This window comes from Mauremys mutica, chromosome 1 (assembly GCF_020497125.1).
Source record: "Mauremys mutica isolate MM-2020 ecotype Southern chromosome 1, ASM2049712v1, whole genome shotgun sequence".
NCBI classification, from domain to species: domain Eukaryota; kingdom Metazoa; phylum Chordata; order Testudines; family Geoemydidae; genus Mauremys; species Mauremys mutica.
The window spans coordinates 93,321,535-93,338,122 of NC_059072.1; the positions used below are offsets into that span (position 1 = coordinate 93,321,535).

Consider the following 16,588-nt stretch of genomic DNA (forward strand, 5'->3'; position numbering starts at 1 on the left):
GGCCGCGGCCGGCGCCCGCCCAGCTGGTGGAGCGGCGGCTGGGGGCGGGCTTGGCCCGGCGCCTCTGTCCGGCGCCGCGCAGCTGCCCGGCTCTGTTGCAACCCCTGCCCTTCGGGGCAGCGCGGGGCCTGCCAAAGCGCGGGGCACCACCCAGCCTGCATGCTGGGGGCCAGGGCAGTGCTTTGTGACTGGCCCGCAAAGCCCCCCTGGAAGCCACACGTCTTTAGCTAAGGCCATGGACTCACTGGCCACCCCTTGGCTCCAGTCACTATCTGTCCAGTGGGGCCTCACCCATTGGGCACCCACCACTGGGGCTCCTCAGCCACTCTGTGCTCATGGCTATGTGCCATTCACTCAGCCTCCAGCCACTGCTGGGAAAGGGAGGGCTGCTGGGCTCCAGGACTGGAAGTGATTCTCCTGTACTACTGGGTTAGAAGCATTCCCGGTTTTCTGATATAGAACTCTGATGGGTAGCAAGATGTCAGACCTTATACCTGGCAGTGGGCCTAAGAACATAAGGATGGTGATACCAAGTCACAGCAAAGGTCCATCTAGCCTAGTATCCTGTCTTCCGACAGTGGCCAATGCCAGATGCTTCAAAGAGAATGAATAGGGAAATCATCCAGAAATCCATTCCCTGTGGTCCAGTCCTAGCATCTCTCAGTCAGATTCCTACGGCCACCCAGCGCATGGAGTTGCACCCCTGACCATCTTGCCTAATAGCCACTGATGGACCTATTCTTCATAAACTTATCTATTTTTTAAATTCATTTATACCTTTGGCTTTCACAGCATCCCATGGCAATGAGTTCCACAAGTTGACTCTGCATTGTGTGAAGTAGTACTTCCTTTTAAAAACAACAACAACCCTGTTGCCTATTAATTTCATTGCGTGATCCCCCGGGTTCTTGTGTTATGTGAAGGAGTAAAGTATTCACTTTCTCCGCACCATTCATGATTTTATAGACCTAACATAACAATGGCCATACTGGGTCAGACCAAAGGTCCCGCTAGCCCAGTATTCTGTCTTCCAACAATGGCCAATGCCAGGTGCCCCAGAGGGAACGAACAGAACAGGTAATCATCAGGTGATCCATTCCCTGTCACCCATTTCCAGCTCTATCATATCCCCCCATAGTGGTCTCTTTTCCAAGCTGAATAGTCCCAGTCTTTTTAATCCCTCCTCATATGAAAGCTGTTCCATACCCCTAATAATTTTTGTTGCCCTCCTCTGTACCTTTTCCAATTCTAATATATATTTTTAGAGATGAGGTGACCAGAACTGCACACAATATTCAAGGTGTGGGCATGTCATGGATTTATATGTATGATATTTTCTGTCTTCTTATTTATTCTTTTCCTAATGGTTGCTAACATTCTGTTAGCTTTTTTGACTGTAGCTTCACACCAAGCAAATGTTTTCAGAGAACTATCCACAATGACTCCCAAGATCTCTTTCTTGAGTGATAACAGCTATGTAGACCCCATTGTTTTGTGCGTATAGTTGGATTGTGTTTTCCAACATGCCTTATTTTGCATTTATCAATATTGAATTTCATCTGCCAATTTGTTGCCCAGTCATTCAGTTTTATGAGTTCCCTTTGTAAGTCTTTGTGGTCTGCTTTGGACTTATTTAGACTGAGTAATTTTGTATCATCTGTAAACTTTGCTACCTTACTGTTCACCCCTTTTTCCAGCTCATTGATGAATATGTTGAACAGCATTGGTCCCAGTACGGATGCCTGGGAGACCCCGCTATACCTCTCTCCACTGTGAAAACTGACCTTTTATTCAGTGATGAGCTGCCAAAATATTAACAACCGGTTCCCTCCTCCCCTGCCGGGGGGGTTGTGCCCCATCCAACCCCTCATGTTCCTTGACACCCCCCCCCGGAACCCCTGACCCATCCCCCCCTTCCCTGTCCCCTGACTGCCCCTTGTCGCCCCACCCAACCCCTCCTCTCATTCTCGATGGCCCCCCAGGACCCCTACCCAATCCAACCACCCCTTCTCTCTGTCCCTGAGTGCCCCCACCACCTCATCCAACCCTGCTCTTTCCTGACTGCTCCCCGGGACCCTTGCCCCCATTCATTCACCCTGTTCCCTGCCCTCTGACCGCCCTGACCCCTATCCACCCCCCCACAACCCACCCCCTCCCTGCCCCCACACTGCCTGGGGCCGGACCGGGTCCACTCCGCCAGGACCACGACCGGCGCCGCGGGGCCCAACTCCCCGAGCCCCGCTGGACCAGAGCAGGCACCGCTCGGCCGGAGCCGCGGGGCCCGACTCCCTGGGCCGGCACCGGGGCCGAGCCGCTCGGCCGGAGCCGCGGGGCCCGACTCTCCGGGCCGGCACCGGGGCCGAGCCGCTTGGCTGGCATCGGGGCCGGAGCCGCTGGGCCCGACTCCCCGGGCCGGCACCGGAGCCGGTGCCGCGGGTCCCGAGCTGGGCCGGGTCGGAGCCGCTCAGCCGGGACCAGACCGAGCTGGGGGTGCTTGGCCGGGGCTGGGCTGGGAAGCTTGGCCGGGGCCAGGGGGAGCCGCTCAAGTGGAGCTGGACTGGGCTACGCGCGCCGTCCGCCCCGCCCGGCTTACCTGCCTGCTCCTCCTTTCAGGCTTCCCGCGAACATCTGATTCGCGGGAAGCAGGGGAGGGGGAGGAGAAGGAGGGCGGAGCGTTCAGGGGAGAGGGGGAGGTGAGCTGGGGCTAGGGGCCGGGCAGACAGCTGCCCGAGCTTTGTTAAATTTAAAAACTTTTTAGAACCTGGTTGTCCTGGAACAACCGGTTCTAAAAAGGCTTCTAAATTTAACAACCGGTTCACGCGAACCACTGCGAACCGGCTGGAGCTCACCACTGCTTTTATTCCTACCCTTTGTTTCCTGCCTATAACCAGTTACTGATCCATGAGAGGACCTTCTCTTTTATCCCATCGCTGCTTACTTTGCTTAAGAGCCTTTGGTGTTGGGCCGTGTACTTGGACTTTTGGAAAGCCTTTGACACTATATCCACTGGATCACCCTTATCAACATAGTTACTGACCACCTCAAAGAATTCTGATAAATTGGTGAGGCATTATTTCCCTTTACAAAAGCTGCATTGACTCTTCCCCAACATATTGTGTTCATCTGTTCCTTATTATAGTTTCAACCAATTTGCCTGCTACTGAAGTTAGTCCTGGACTGAATTTTGCCCATCCTGGGCCATAGACCAGTTTAATTGTGATAGAGAAATCCCACCCTTGAGAAAGTCAAATATTTATCTGGCAGGTTTTATTAATTTTTTTCTTCAAAAATATAATGGCTGTTTGAAAGCTGCTCAGAGAAGTTGAATATTAAAGGTCTGATAGATTGGGGCAGAGTGCAGCTGAGGCAGTCAAAGCTCCTAATAAATGCAATTCATCTGTCATGTATTAAATGCTTATTACTACTACTTAAGTGGGATGTGTGTATTTTTAGCTAAACTGTGCATTCGCTTATGTTAGCTTTATTTAAATTAATACCTAGCTCTTATAATAGCACTTTTAATCAGTAGATCTCAAAATGCTTTATAAAGGAAGTGGGTCTTATTACCCCCAGTTTGGAGATGGGGAAATGGAAGCACAGCAAGGGACAGTGACATGCTCAAGGTCACTCAGTGGGCTGGTGGCAGGAAACCTGGGTTCTATTCCCAGCTCTCCTGAGACCCAGTGCAGTGCTCTGTCCCCTAGGCCATACTGCCTCCCATCAAATAAAGTTTGAAAAACCATCATCTGCATTGTGTATTTTACCAGTAGTATCAGAGGAGATAGTAAGAATGGATTGACAGTAATAATATTAAATTTGTTCACATTTTTTTCTTATTTGATATGTGGCAGCATCTAGGGGCCCTAATCAGGATCAGGGCCCTATTGTGCTGTGCACTGTACACACATACACTAAAGAGACTCTTTCTCCAAAGACCTGACAACCCAGATGGGAAACAACAGGTGGAGATGGACAAACAAATAAGGGTGAGGACAAGGTAACAGTGAAACAATCATGGGCTCCTTATGCAGACAGTTCACACAAATGATTAGTCCCATTAAAGGCCATGGAATGGCTTGTATGCCTGAAGTTCAGCATCTGCATGACTGGGGCAACAGAGGCTGAACTCCCTCTTCTGTCCCCCAGAGAAGCACTCTTCTGCTGCTCACAGTCCTTTTTTTTTTTAGAGTTAATTTCACTACAGGTTTTTATTTTCTTTTTTCTCTACCAGTCTGCCACCAAATCTGCCATTTTTCATGTGGCTAAATAAAAATCTCTATTCATTTGTTACTGCACGAGCTAATCCTCTATATTTAGTTAAGGTTCCCCCATGAAAGCAACAGTAGATTCACAATTTCATCTTATAGTTTATATATCCTGCTTTGCTTGGTTTTTAAAGCCACTTTTTCTACTATCCAGTTCTTAAATATTAGAAGTACTAAAGATTTCCAAAAAAGCAGCAAAGAATCCTGTGGCACCTTATAGACTAACAGACGTTTTGGAGCATGAGCTTTCGTGGGTGAATACCCACTTCATCGGATGTGCTCTAACCCTAAAGATTTCCACTTCACTGTGATAAAAACTTTAGCCATCAGCTATCACACTAAAAGATTATATTGTATGGGAGATAATTTAAGGTAAAGTAGGCTTTGCGGTCATTGAAAAAAAAGGGGAGGGGTCTGAGGAGACCTTCCAACATTCCATCCCCCACCCCCAACAAACTTGGTCCAACTAAATTATGAGCACTGACTTTTTGGCTTTTCAGCCCAGTTGAATGTCCGCATCATGAAAACCACCTTTACTGTTGTAGTGAAGCAGCCAGCAAAAAAGGCTAAGGATTGAATGAAAGGGACACAGAGCCCAACTCCCCTCTCCTGTCACATATACCTATATTGCACTGACAGTGTGATTGCAGTTGGAGCTGACATACCTGGGCTAGCTCAGGTCCTGGAATAGTGAAGCCATGGCAGTGTGAGCAAGCCCCACAAGTAATTATCCAGGGTTCCAGGCAGGTTTATACATCCCACACTGAAACTCATCTTGGCATAGCTTCTCTGTTCCACTAACCAAGTGAGATTTAGTCTAGCTAGCTCACGTGTGTCTGCTTGGGCTGCTATCGTACCCTGTGACTGCAGGGTAGGCATAGAGGGTGGCCCCTCCAGGACTGGAGAGGAAAGTTTGTTGGGGGCTTGGAACAGCTGAGGGAAAGAGCAGGATGCCTTATTGTGTTCTGATCCTTGCATGGGAATACCCCACTCTGGGAACAACTCAGGAAATGGGCTTGGGGTATGTGTGTGTCTTAAAATGGGGCCCTTTTGTTTCCTGCACAAGGCTCTCCTACCCATTTGTTCTTTGCATGGCAGCAGCAGCTGAGGAAGGGAGTGGAAAGCTCTGTTTCCCCCGGGGCTATGAAGGCAAGAGAGCATGTGGACAGAGGTGGCTGTGACTCAGCTGAAGCAGTTCTCTAACTCAGCACTCAGATTTTCTCCCTGGGGCTGTGCAGTGTGGCAGGCAGAAAGCTTTTGACAGCACTCCTTCCTCCAGTTCAAAATCTTCCAGGCTGCTGCAGAAGCCATATTGTCACACAACTAACCTTCTGCTGCCTAGAGCTCTCCAGGATGCTGGAGGGAGAGTGGTGAAGGTGGGTGCTTCTTCACCCCCATCCCCAAACTACCTTGTTTAAGACTCTCTTCCCTAGCTCTGCCGGTTTGCCCTGAACTTGGATACAACTATAATGCAACCTGCTGATCCCATGACTGTAGAGAATTTCATGCTGGCTTGGGAAATTGAAATCCTTATTCTCAGGACAAGTATAGTGCTGTCAGTTGCTTATGTAAGCTTCTCTTGATCTATCCTTTGGACCCCAGCCCTGCCCTGAAGAGCACATTGAAAAGGAAGAGCAGTTTCTATTGCCCATTCAGCCCCTGGGATCTCTAAGACTACCAACAAGGGAAGTGTTTAATAACTATGGTGATGTAGGCACCTGCTCACTTACTGGGAACTGACCTGACAATCTTTCCAGTCCCAAAACTCAGCCTAGGGAGCTGCTGACATATGGTAATAACTTGAAGAGCTGGGCTCACTAGAGATGAAAATTTCCATACCGCATCCCTAATCCCTTGAGTCATCCAGTTTTCTTCTAAAAATTCACTTAATCTCTACCCAAAAAGTTTCAGCTTGGACACTGATTATCATTGCTTTTGGCAGGAGAGAAACTAGATATTTAAAAAAGAGAAGGCAGCAAATGAGGATTATATAGATTGAGCCAGGCACACAAAGTCTTATAACAAGAACTTGTGACATAAATTGCTACAAGGAAAAACCACTGGGAAATTTATCTAAGAATATATCATGAGATAGGCTATTTAAGGACTGAAATTACACAGGAGGGACAGGCAAGGGAGATATATGCTATGGGCAAACACAGTTACAATTAATGCTAAATATAAGGTGTCATATCTTTATTGAATACATAACCTGCATTACACTGCAGAAAAGTGATGCAATTAAGCGTGAGTAACAAGACTCTATGTGGGAGGTGTTTGAAGAAGATTTAAAGCAATATAATGGGAACTGGGGGAGGATTTCACTTAGCGGCAATGTGTCTTGTAAGGTTAGCTTATTGACCTGGGGGAAAAACACATTTTGGAACCAGACCAGGAATATAAACTAGAACTAAACCCTGGCTTGGCTGGGAGGAGCGTCTCAAATTCAGGGCAATAGTAAATAGGCCCTGCCTACCAGGAGTTGCTTCATGTACACGTAGCTAAGTAGCAAACCACCCACGAGTTCTCCCAAGAAAAATTCAGGGGCAGTTCCTGTAGCTCTGCTTGGATTTGCAGTCTTTTTAGCCCAATTAAAAATGAGGCTTCTCTCTCCCTCCTCCCGAGCAGTAGGGAGAGAGAGGAGAACCCGAGCTGAGATAGCAAGAAGGTAAGTGCATCATTTGGAACTGAGGCTGAAATGCTGTTGTCCATTTTGTGGTTAAACAGGAACACAATGAGAGAGCAAATAGTTGCAAGAGTCCCCAGCAGAGAACAAGGCTGAAGCAGGGCCTCCTGTTCATTTGTTTGGCTGCTCCCCTGTATGCAGTAGAAGAATGGATCTGTCCTGAGGCATTGGACAAGGATTTAGGAGTTATGTCAATTCCCAGCTCTGCCACAGACATCCTGGGTGACCTTGGGCAAGTCACTTAGGCCCAAATTTTTAAAAGATATTTGGGCATTGCTGTGCTCAGTGTTGCAACTAACTAATTTAGGAGTCTAAAGCTTTTCTAAAGAGATTTAGAAGCCTAAATTCCATTGACAGCTGATGGGATTTTGGCCCTTAAGTGCCTAAATCACTTAAATTGACATTTAGGCTCCTAGATCCATTAGGCATTGCTGCACTGAAAATCTGGGCCTAATCTCTTTGTACCTCAGTTCCCAGGATTATTTTTCTGCTTTACTTGCTGCTGAGAGGATGATTGTAAAAACATTTAGAAGATGCTCAGACACTACAGGGATTTAAATGTAACAAAGTGTGCTAGGTTCTTTACCAACAAATTAAGGATAATCCCTCCCTGAAGTGCTTACAGTCTAAATGGAGACAAGAGAAAGCCAAAACCAATAGGTGGGTAGGGGAAGAGAGGACTGTTATCACATAATTACTTGTATACATACTATTTGATGGGATACGTATATAGTTATTGACTCTGTTGAAAAACTCAATCTTTAGGAGATATTTGATTGTAGGGAGGATAGAATCTTGGGCAATAGGAGTTGTGGAGGCATTCCACTCATAAGGAATGGCATGAGGCATGGAGATGGGAGCGAGAAGAGGGGATGAATGGGGCACCACTAGTGGAGTAGAAGGGGCTACGCTGATTCACTCAGAGTAGGTTGAAGGTATAAGCCTGGGTGCAGTTATGTAGGACCTCAAAGGCAAGGACCAGAAGTCCAATGTTTATGTGATGGATAAGGGGAGGTAGTCTAGTGGAGGTATTCTAAGAGAGAAGTAATGGGGTCAGACTTATAAGTGAGGGAGATAATTTTAGCAACCATGTTTAACGGATGGACAGAGAGAACCAGTGGGGATGCTGGAGTGGACAAGGCTGCAGAAATCAAGACAGGAGATTATCAGGGCACATGTGGAAGTTGGTTTTCAGGATAGAGAGGAAATGTCAGAGCCTCAAAATGTTGGAGGAAGAAATAGTAAGAATATGACATGGCCTGGATGTGTGGGGAGAAGGGGTCAAAAGTGAGCTTTAGGTTACAACCCTAGACAACAGACCGGAGGGTGGTGATATCAAGAATACCAGATGTAGGGATGTTTTCTAAGGAAAGAAAACAAGACCCATTCAAGAGGCGATATTGCAGAGACAGGCTGAAATACATGCTTGACCAGAGACCAAGTGGGTGGAGAGGTAGATTTGTGAGTCATCCGCATAAAACCTGTTTATCTGTCATATTGATGAAGCCAGGGGACGTATTTCAGCTTTGTGAGGCATACAGGGTTTATTGGGCCAGTGTCAAGAGACTTTGCCCATGAGATACGTGTTCAGTTTGAAAGTGAAAGTGCCAAAGAGGAATTCTGAAAGACCAGAAATCAGCTGGACAACTTATATGAGGGCAATCACTATGTCAAAGGCACTGTTCACTCCAGCTGAGAAGACTATGGACCCCAGCTGAGACTGGAATAGAAACCTTAGGGAGTTGGTGCAGGTTATGCCTGAGTAACAAACAGAAAAGGCAACAGTTTTAAAGTTTTTCTGTAAGCCTGTTTCAGAGACTCCACAACCACGGGATAGGGCCTTAAGGGTTACAGCTAATACTGTTTATTAATTTAGATGGTTGCACTTTTCATGAGCGTCAAGCTGCATAACAGGAATACAATGCTATAGGATCAGCATCGCTCAGCTATCACTTAAGGCAGCCATATGTTCATGGAACTACAGCAGCTGTTTAACAGTACACAGCAACAGTAGATAGGTTGCAGGATAACCTCCCACAGTAGAAACTGCAAGGGAATTTTAAAGTAAATAAAATGTCATTAGAATTTGGACAAGACATCATGGTGGGATCTCAGTGGCCGGAACATCTTACCTTATGCCCACGTTATGGTTCCATACACAAAAAGCAAAACTCTAACCCAACCCTGCTTAGCATCCAAGATCTCATGAGACCATAAAACCCCAACGTGGGTTATGGCTTATGACAGTTTAAGCCCAGGTCAGCACTGGTGGAAAGATCTGGTTATGAGCTCTTTGAAAACCAAAATCCCTTTGGAGTTCTGGGCTGATGTACTTGAGAGACTTTGAGAGTATCCTGTTCATTCTGTGATTGTTTGTGCAGAAATTCTCTTTGCATGTCAACTAATACAGATTTGTTGGTTTCAAAGTAGCAGCCGTGTTAGTCTGTATCCGCAAAAAGAACAGGAGTACTTGTGGCACCTTAGAGACCAACAAATTTATTTTAGCATGAGCTTTCGTGAGCTACAGCTCACTTCTTTGGATGCATAGAATGGAACACACAGACTGGTTGTCTTTCTTTAAAGAAAGTGATATGTCTTAAAAAGTGACCAAGCTTTTCAGCTGGTGGAGTTCAAATATGCATCAAATTAAGAGATTGAACCAAATTGTGCCAAACTCAGTGGTATCTAAGCATCTTAGCTGTGACCATTAACACTGACAAACTGGTCCAACAAGAAGAATTTTTCCCAGGGAGAGTTCCTTCTTCACGGTTACACCCTTCAGACAGCTTATTCCTCATGATTTTAATTTTTGGGGCTGGTGACAGATCCCAGACTGACAGCCTGTGGAGACTGCCCCTCCACACAGAACAGGTACAGTAGCCATTTAATACATACTTGGGATCTGTAGCAGGACCGTACCCAGTCTGACTTCAGGCCCATCCATTGCCTCAGTTTCCCCTCTGACCTGGGGACCCACCAGCTGCTCCTAGCATTGCTGGGTTGCAGAGGTGACTTAGATCTCCACCAAAGGCTTGGAGTCCACTTCTCCTGGAGTTAATCAAAGTCTTAATCACAAAAAACAACTGTCCCACCCCAGACTCTTAGCAGATATAACCATTCCTCTCAGGGTTTGTCTTGTCCCACAACAGTCTGTAGCCCTTCTCCTGAGTTCAGCTTCCAACCATCCTGGGCTCCAATCAGCACTGTCTTCCCCCTGTTGACAGGGATGGCTGCATCACCTCACAAGGTAATAGTATGAGGGAAACCACCACCTTCTGTGTGTTCCCAACCCTGGGATTCTCAACAATTCGGCTATCTGCCCTATAATCCAATTTGCCTTATCTTCCCTTCTCAGGACCTCTTCTTATCTATACAGCTTGATCACCTCACTTACTCCTTCCCATCAATTCTCCCACCCTTCCTAAAGTCTCTCTAGAACATCCACCACCTTTCCATTTATCTCCCAGCAGGCCTGGTTTAGTCACATGCTCCTCCTTGTCATGTGATTTCCCCTCATTTCCTTCTCCTGGGGAGGTAGCTACACCTGGTAAGGCTGAGCACCCAACACTCTTAAAGGGCCAGCTTACCCTATGACAGGCCCCACCACTCCTCCATAATACTTTTTTCTCTGACCATTCAGGATCATTTCTAGGGTGAGGTGAGAATTCAGCCTTCATGGCTTGATGGCCACTCTGTTGAGGCTGCCAACAAGGCCAGTTAGTGCAGAATGTTACAGTGGTTTTTATGATGTAGGCTCTTGTCTCTTTGGCAATTGCACTCAGTCTGCACAACTCATTTAGCACAGGCAACTGAACAAGCCATCAGTGGGGTCTGGGAAGGAGGAGGACTAGTGACCTAACACTTTACACTTCAGTAGCACCTTACATCCAAGGAACTAACAGCACTTCATGAATGTTAATTGCACAGCAGCCCTGCTGAGGGATGCATAGGGATCCTTTCACCCAGCAATGCAATGCGAGTGCCTCTAGAATGGAAGGCACCAGCTTTTTAAATACTATATCAACTGTATAGCAACACTAAACAACAAATTACGACAGAAAATGGATGGGCTCCAGCAACGGGCTCTCAGAGCACAGAACAGTTTCTGGACTGATACGGTGACACAATGAATATAATGTAGTTGTAGCCCTGTTGGTTCCAGGATATTAGAGAAACAAGGTGGGTGAGGTAATAGCTTGTATTGGACCAACTTCTGTTGGTGAGAGCTGAAAGCTCGTCTCTCTCACCAACAGAAGTTGGGCCAATAAAAGATAGTGACAATATCACAAGGCCACTCCAGATGAATGTGCAGTGCTGTGGTTTGATTCAACTGACTGGAATATGGCTCGTTTGTGTGGGTTTGTTTATTTGCCCAGCTCCAGGTAACGTTCATAGACATTACCCTGGTGAATAAGTTGGACACAGCTGATTCCCTGCTTCTCTTAGCCATGTTTGGTGATACCTGATCTGCCCTACCCTATTCATCTCCACTTACTTCCGCTTCAAAGGTAAGTAAATGGTGCACCTGAGATGACCTTTAGAATTTTTAATCTTTTTTTTTAATCACTTTAGGTTCATGCAAAGTTATACAATAGCTATGCCAGATAAAGAACAGCTTCCTGCCCCAAAGAACTACACCAATGTGAATGAACAAGCACCTTACAAAACAATTCAGACCAAACACAGAATAGTATGCTTGGAATGCTTCACAGACTAGTCAGGGGATGCCTGGGGGGGCATGCTGAGTGAAGTGCCCCCCAGATTGGCCTGCCGGGGGCAAGGAGGGAGAGGGGCTCTGAGGAGAGAAGAAAAGAGGAGTGACACTGAGGTGAAGAGACTGTGTTGGAGGGGGAGGGTTGGAGCAAATAGCTAAGCACAGAGAAGTGAAAGTCCAGTCAAAACTGTAGAAAGTTCTCTGAATGTCCAGAGGCTCTGGCTGCTTCTGTCCCTACCAGCTGGAGTCTCAAGTTTTGTTTCTTTTAGTCTTTTTTCCCCCCTCATTCTCCTCTTTGTCCTTTTCCATTGTAGTTTTTATGTTTTTGTTCTTCTAACTCGTAATCCTTTATCCTATATTATTCTTTTCCATTCCGTTACCCTATGATTCTTCTCTCTTTTTCACTCTCTTTCTCTTCTCTTCAGCTAGGAATATTTGAAAGTCAGAAGACGGAAAGGTTAAAAATTCACTGTTCACCTTCTCTCCTCTCCAACTACAAACAACTCCTCCCCCTGCCCACCATGTTCCACAAACATTGTAACACACACACACACACACACACCTGCAGAAACACAGCCACCCCCGTACCACACGGCAAACACTAAAATGAAAACAAATACATCCCCCACAACAATATTAAATATTCACCTTGTCTCTCTGATATTAAATAATGACAGTTAGCCCTAATGTAGTGCATTTCTTCTTCAACCCCTCCCATGCAAATGTTTATGAATTTGCCCTCACAATATACTTGCAAGGTAGGAAATTAAGTATTATTATCCCCAGTCTACAGATGAGGAACTCATACGCAGAAGTTATGTCATTCCTGACAAATACACACCCACAAACCTAAACAAGAACTCTATCTCCAGGACACCTCCCCCAACCTACATGAACATATACCAGCCCGTGTTAAACAATGGCTTAGCCAGCCCAGTTTAAAATAAGGGGATTCTAGAGTTTACTCCCGTTAAAAGCAGCACGCTATCACACGCTGCCTGAGAACACAATCCGTGTCAACAGTACAGTCAAGGAACAAAAACCCACAGGTAAAACCAGAGTCCTGTTCCAATATTTATGGGGTAACATTTAGTAACTTCTCCCACCCACTTGATGAGTGAAAATACAGGGCATTTCTACTTCCTGTCCCACATAACCTGCCTAGCAGCTTCAATAGGCAGGTTATTGAGAGGGAAATCAACCCAGACATGTGCATGGAGAGTGTAACCTGCTGTCTGATTAAGAAAGCTGGGATGGGCAGGGGATGTGATAGAAGATGTGGATGCTGAGCAGAGAGAGGAGGTAATAAATGTTAGTGCTGGCGCCTGAAGGAAGGGGGCAGAGCTAGATATGCTAAGGCTGTGAGCAAGAAGACCCAGAGATATCTACAATGCAGAGGAAGGAGGTGTTACTAAAAGATCCTAATATTTTCAACAATATCTATAATTTTTGATTTTGCATTTGCAGTATTATCATAGTTGATCTGCCTTGCACTATAGCTTAATCCAAACTCTTCGTTTGGTCAAAAAGTTGGGAAAATCCTGCCTTTCACACACACAAGTGAAAGAGCAACTAACCTATTGGAATGTTTTATTGAATTACCTTGAAGTGAAACAAGGTGGGTGAGGTAATATCTTTATTGGCCCAACTTCTGTCGGTGACAGAGACAAGTGTTCCCAGTAACAACACTGACTTGGCTACAGCTACCCTGCAGTTACTAGTAAGTGTCCTTTCTGACTAGTCCTAGGTATTGCGCTGTCTCCAGGGAAAGACAGTACACCTCCTTGACCTTGGGCAACTGCATTGACAAAGCCATTAAAGGAGCAAGGAAGAAACACTGCTGTGGAAGCCAATGGAAGTAAAATGAAGACATGGATAATTAACTTGGTCTAGGATGTAAGGCCTGGATCCTTAGGTAGTTAGGCACTTGTGCCTAAGTACTTTGGGTCAGATAATACCTTATGCAGAAAACACCCACATAGGAGACAGAAAGCTCCATTCTTCCCCCCACAGAGTTCCACCTCAGAACGTATAAATCAGCCCCCTAAATCCGAGAATCTCCTGAGATCTGTGCAGATTTTTCAGGAGATCCCCAGAGGCTTTGTGCAGCCACAAAGCTTCCTGGCCTTCCTAAGTCACCAAGGCAACAAAGTCCTCAAATGAGTCATCCTCCCATGGGCTCCCCCCGGCTGCTGTCCCTGAACAAGCCACTTCTTCTCTCAGGGTGGGTAGCATAATGCTAAGTAGGTCAGCACTGTATTATTGTCTGGAGTTCTTGGGGGTTTCTGGGAGTGGGGGGCAACGCTGCAGGGTACGAGGTCTCCAAGTTCAGTAGACTTTGTTTTCTTCATACAAAGTAAAAATTGATGTCAGGGCCATGTTAGACAATTCTGCCAAACCTGCAGCCTTAGGGTCCCCAGGTCATCCCACCATAGACATTAATTATTATTAATCATTTATATTTTGGTGGTGCCCAAAGGTTCCAGTCAAGATCAGGGCCCCGTTGTGCTAGGTGGTGTACAAATGCAAATGAAAGGACAGTCTCTACCCCACAATCTAACAGACACAAGAACAGATAAAGCAGGGGTGGGCAAACTATGGCCCGCAGGCCAGATCCGACCTGCCAGCCATTTTAAGCTGGCCCTCGAATTCCTGCTAGAGAGTGGGGTCTGGGGCTTGCCTTGCTCTGGCGCTCCAGCTGGGGTGCAGGGTCGGGGGCCACTCCACGCAGCTCCCAGAAGCCGTGGCATGGTACCCCTCCGACACTCCAGTGGGAGCTGCAGCGGCGGTGCCTGCAGACAGGGCGGCATGAAGAGCTGCCTGGCCGCACCTCTACATAGGCGCTGGAGAAGGGACGTGCTGCTGCTTCCGGGAGCTGCTTGAGGTAAGCACTGCCTGGAGCCTGCACCCCTGAGCCTCTCCCCATGCCCCTGCCCCAGCCCTGATCCCCCACCCGCCGTCTGAACCCCTCGATCCCAGCCCAGAACACCCTCCTGCACCCCAAACCCCTCAGCCAGCACCCCCAACCAGAGCCCTCACCCCCTCCCACACCCCAACCCCAATTTCATGAGCATTCATGGCCTGCTGTACAATTTCTATTCCCGGATGTGGCTCTCAGGCCAAGAAGTTTGTCCACCCCTGAGATAAAGAGTTGGGCCCAGGGATGTAACAGAACCATCAATGAACATGGAGATGATTGGCACAGATTTGTTAGTTTCATCTGTGACTAGTTTGGGAGAAAGGGCAGGAGGCAAGGGGAGGTAGAGTAAGGGAGCAGGGAAAGAAAGAAAGAGGGATAGTCACACCCAGCCAGAGTCAACTGGATGGACTTTGTAGATTTCGCAGCAAGGGTATCTTGGATTTGAAGGAGGACAGAGTAGTGGGTTTATACATGGGGCGGGGGGGGGGGGGGTTAAACTTGGCAACGATTAGGCTGCTGGTGCACTGGTACTCCTGCCTGTCATGCTGACCAATATTGTCTCATCATTTCCTTGTGCTCCCCCATCTGCCTGTCTGTACCTAGCTGTTGTTCCTTGTCTTATACTTTGCTTGTAAGTTCTTTGGGGCAGGAATTCTCTTTTTGAACTAGATGAGCTTTTGAGGTCTGTAACGGGCTGGCACTCACCTGCACGAGCGCCCGTTGGTCGAGTGCATGTGCATACACTCTCTCTCTGTGATTGCAGCAGGTCTTCAGCAACTCAGCCCTCTGGCCAAGTCACACACAACCTGTGTGTGAAGCACAAACAAACCCCTTCCGGGTAAACAGTCTAACAAGGGCCTATCTCACTACCCCCTCCATTGGAATGTCTCTGTAGCCCTCCCCGGGCTTGGTCTTTAACAGTCCCACAGCCCCTCTGGGCTAGCCTCCAAATAGTCCCTTTACCTTAGTATGGGGCCGTGCTTCCAGGGCTTCCTCCTTGGAGACTATTCACCTTGCTGGGCCTTTCTGGCCCCAACTCTCCAGCTGGACCACTAAACAGTTCAGGTCCCCTTCTGTGGGGAGGGGAAGGGTGTCACCATCTAAAGTTCAGCCCCCTTCTATGGGCCTGATGCTACTTCCCTAGTGATTGGTGGGGAGACCGGGGCTCATCCGCTACTCCAGGTCCCAGCCCAGTGACCCTACAAATAGCAGCTGACTGCTGCATTCCTTTAACTAGACTATATCACTGCTATGATTCCCTGGGCCACTTCCCTGTGGCCCAAGCACCTTCACAAACACTTCACCTTTATCACAGGGTGAAAGTCTCTGAACAACAGCTTGTTTCAGTCCCAGCAGCTAGCTAGAAGCTCCTTCTCTGCTCCCTGAGTCCCTGCTGGCAACTGAGGGTTCTTCTTGCTTCAGTCCCAGCAGTCAACCAGAAGCACCTTCTTGCGCCCCTGGTCCCTGCCAGGAACTGCTTTTCTCAGTCCCAGCAGCCAGCCAGGAGCTCTTTCTCTCCTTCCTGCCAGCAACTGCTCTGTCCACAGTCCTGTAGCTCCTTCATCTGGGCAGGAACACCATCCACACTCCTCCAGGCAGCAACTGACTCTGGTTCTACAGCTCCTTTTATATAAGCCTGCTGGGCCCTGATTGGCTGCTCCTTGCAGCCTCTCCAATTGGCAGCCTCTCCCATGCAGCTGCTCAAGACAGCTTGGAGGACTCTCCTCTACTGACCTTTCTGGGATGGGGTGTGGTAGGACTAGGAGGCCTCTAGCAGGGGGCCTCTGGGCTTAATACACTCCATCACAAGGTCCCTTCCAGGACTACATTTCTATGATTCTATGACAAGGGCTCCTAGATGCTACAATAATACAAATAATAAATAATAATAGTAAAAGAAAGCACAAAGGTGTTTGAGGGAGAAGCTGACTGGTAGGTGGTCATACCTAGGTAGTTGCAGATGGAAGTCAACATTGTGCTAAGTTACTAGAGAGATGAGGTAG

At 47.4% G+C, this 16,588-nt stretch overlaps 1 long non-coding RNA gene across 1 annotated transcript; it reads right to left on the minus strand.

Annotated features, from left to right (window-relative positions):
• Window positions 1-10,039: 10,039 nt before the first annotated feature.
• Window positions 10,040-16,162, minus strand: LOC123375411. Its single transcript, XR_006581436.1, has 3 exons — window positions 15,890-16,162; window positions 15,291-15,391; window positions 10,040-10,165 (listed from the first exon to the last, which is right to left on the minus strand). It is a non-coding gene; the product is annotated as an uncharacterized LOC123375411 (long non-coding RNA).
• Between the last annotated feature and the right edge of the window lie 426 nt (window positions 16,163-16,588).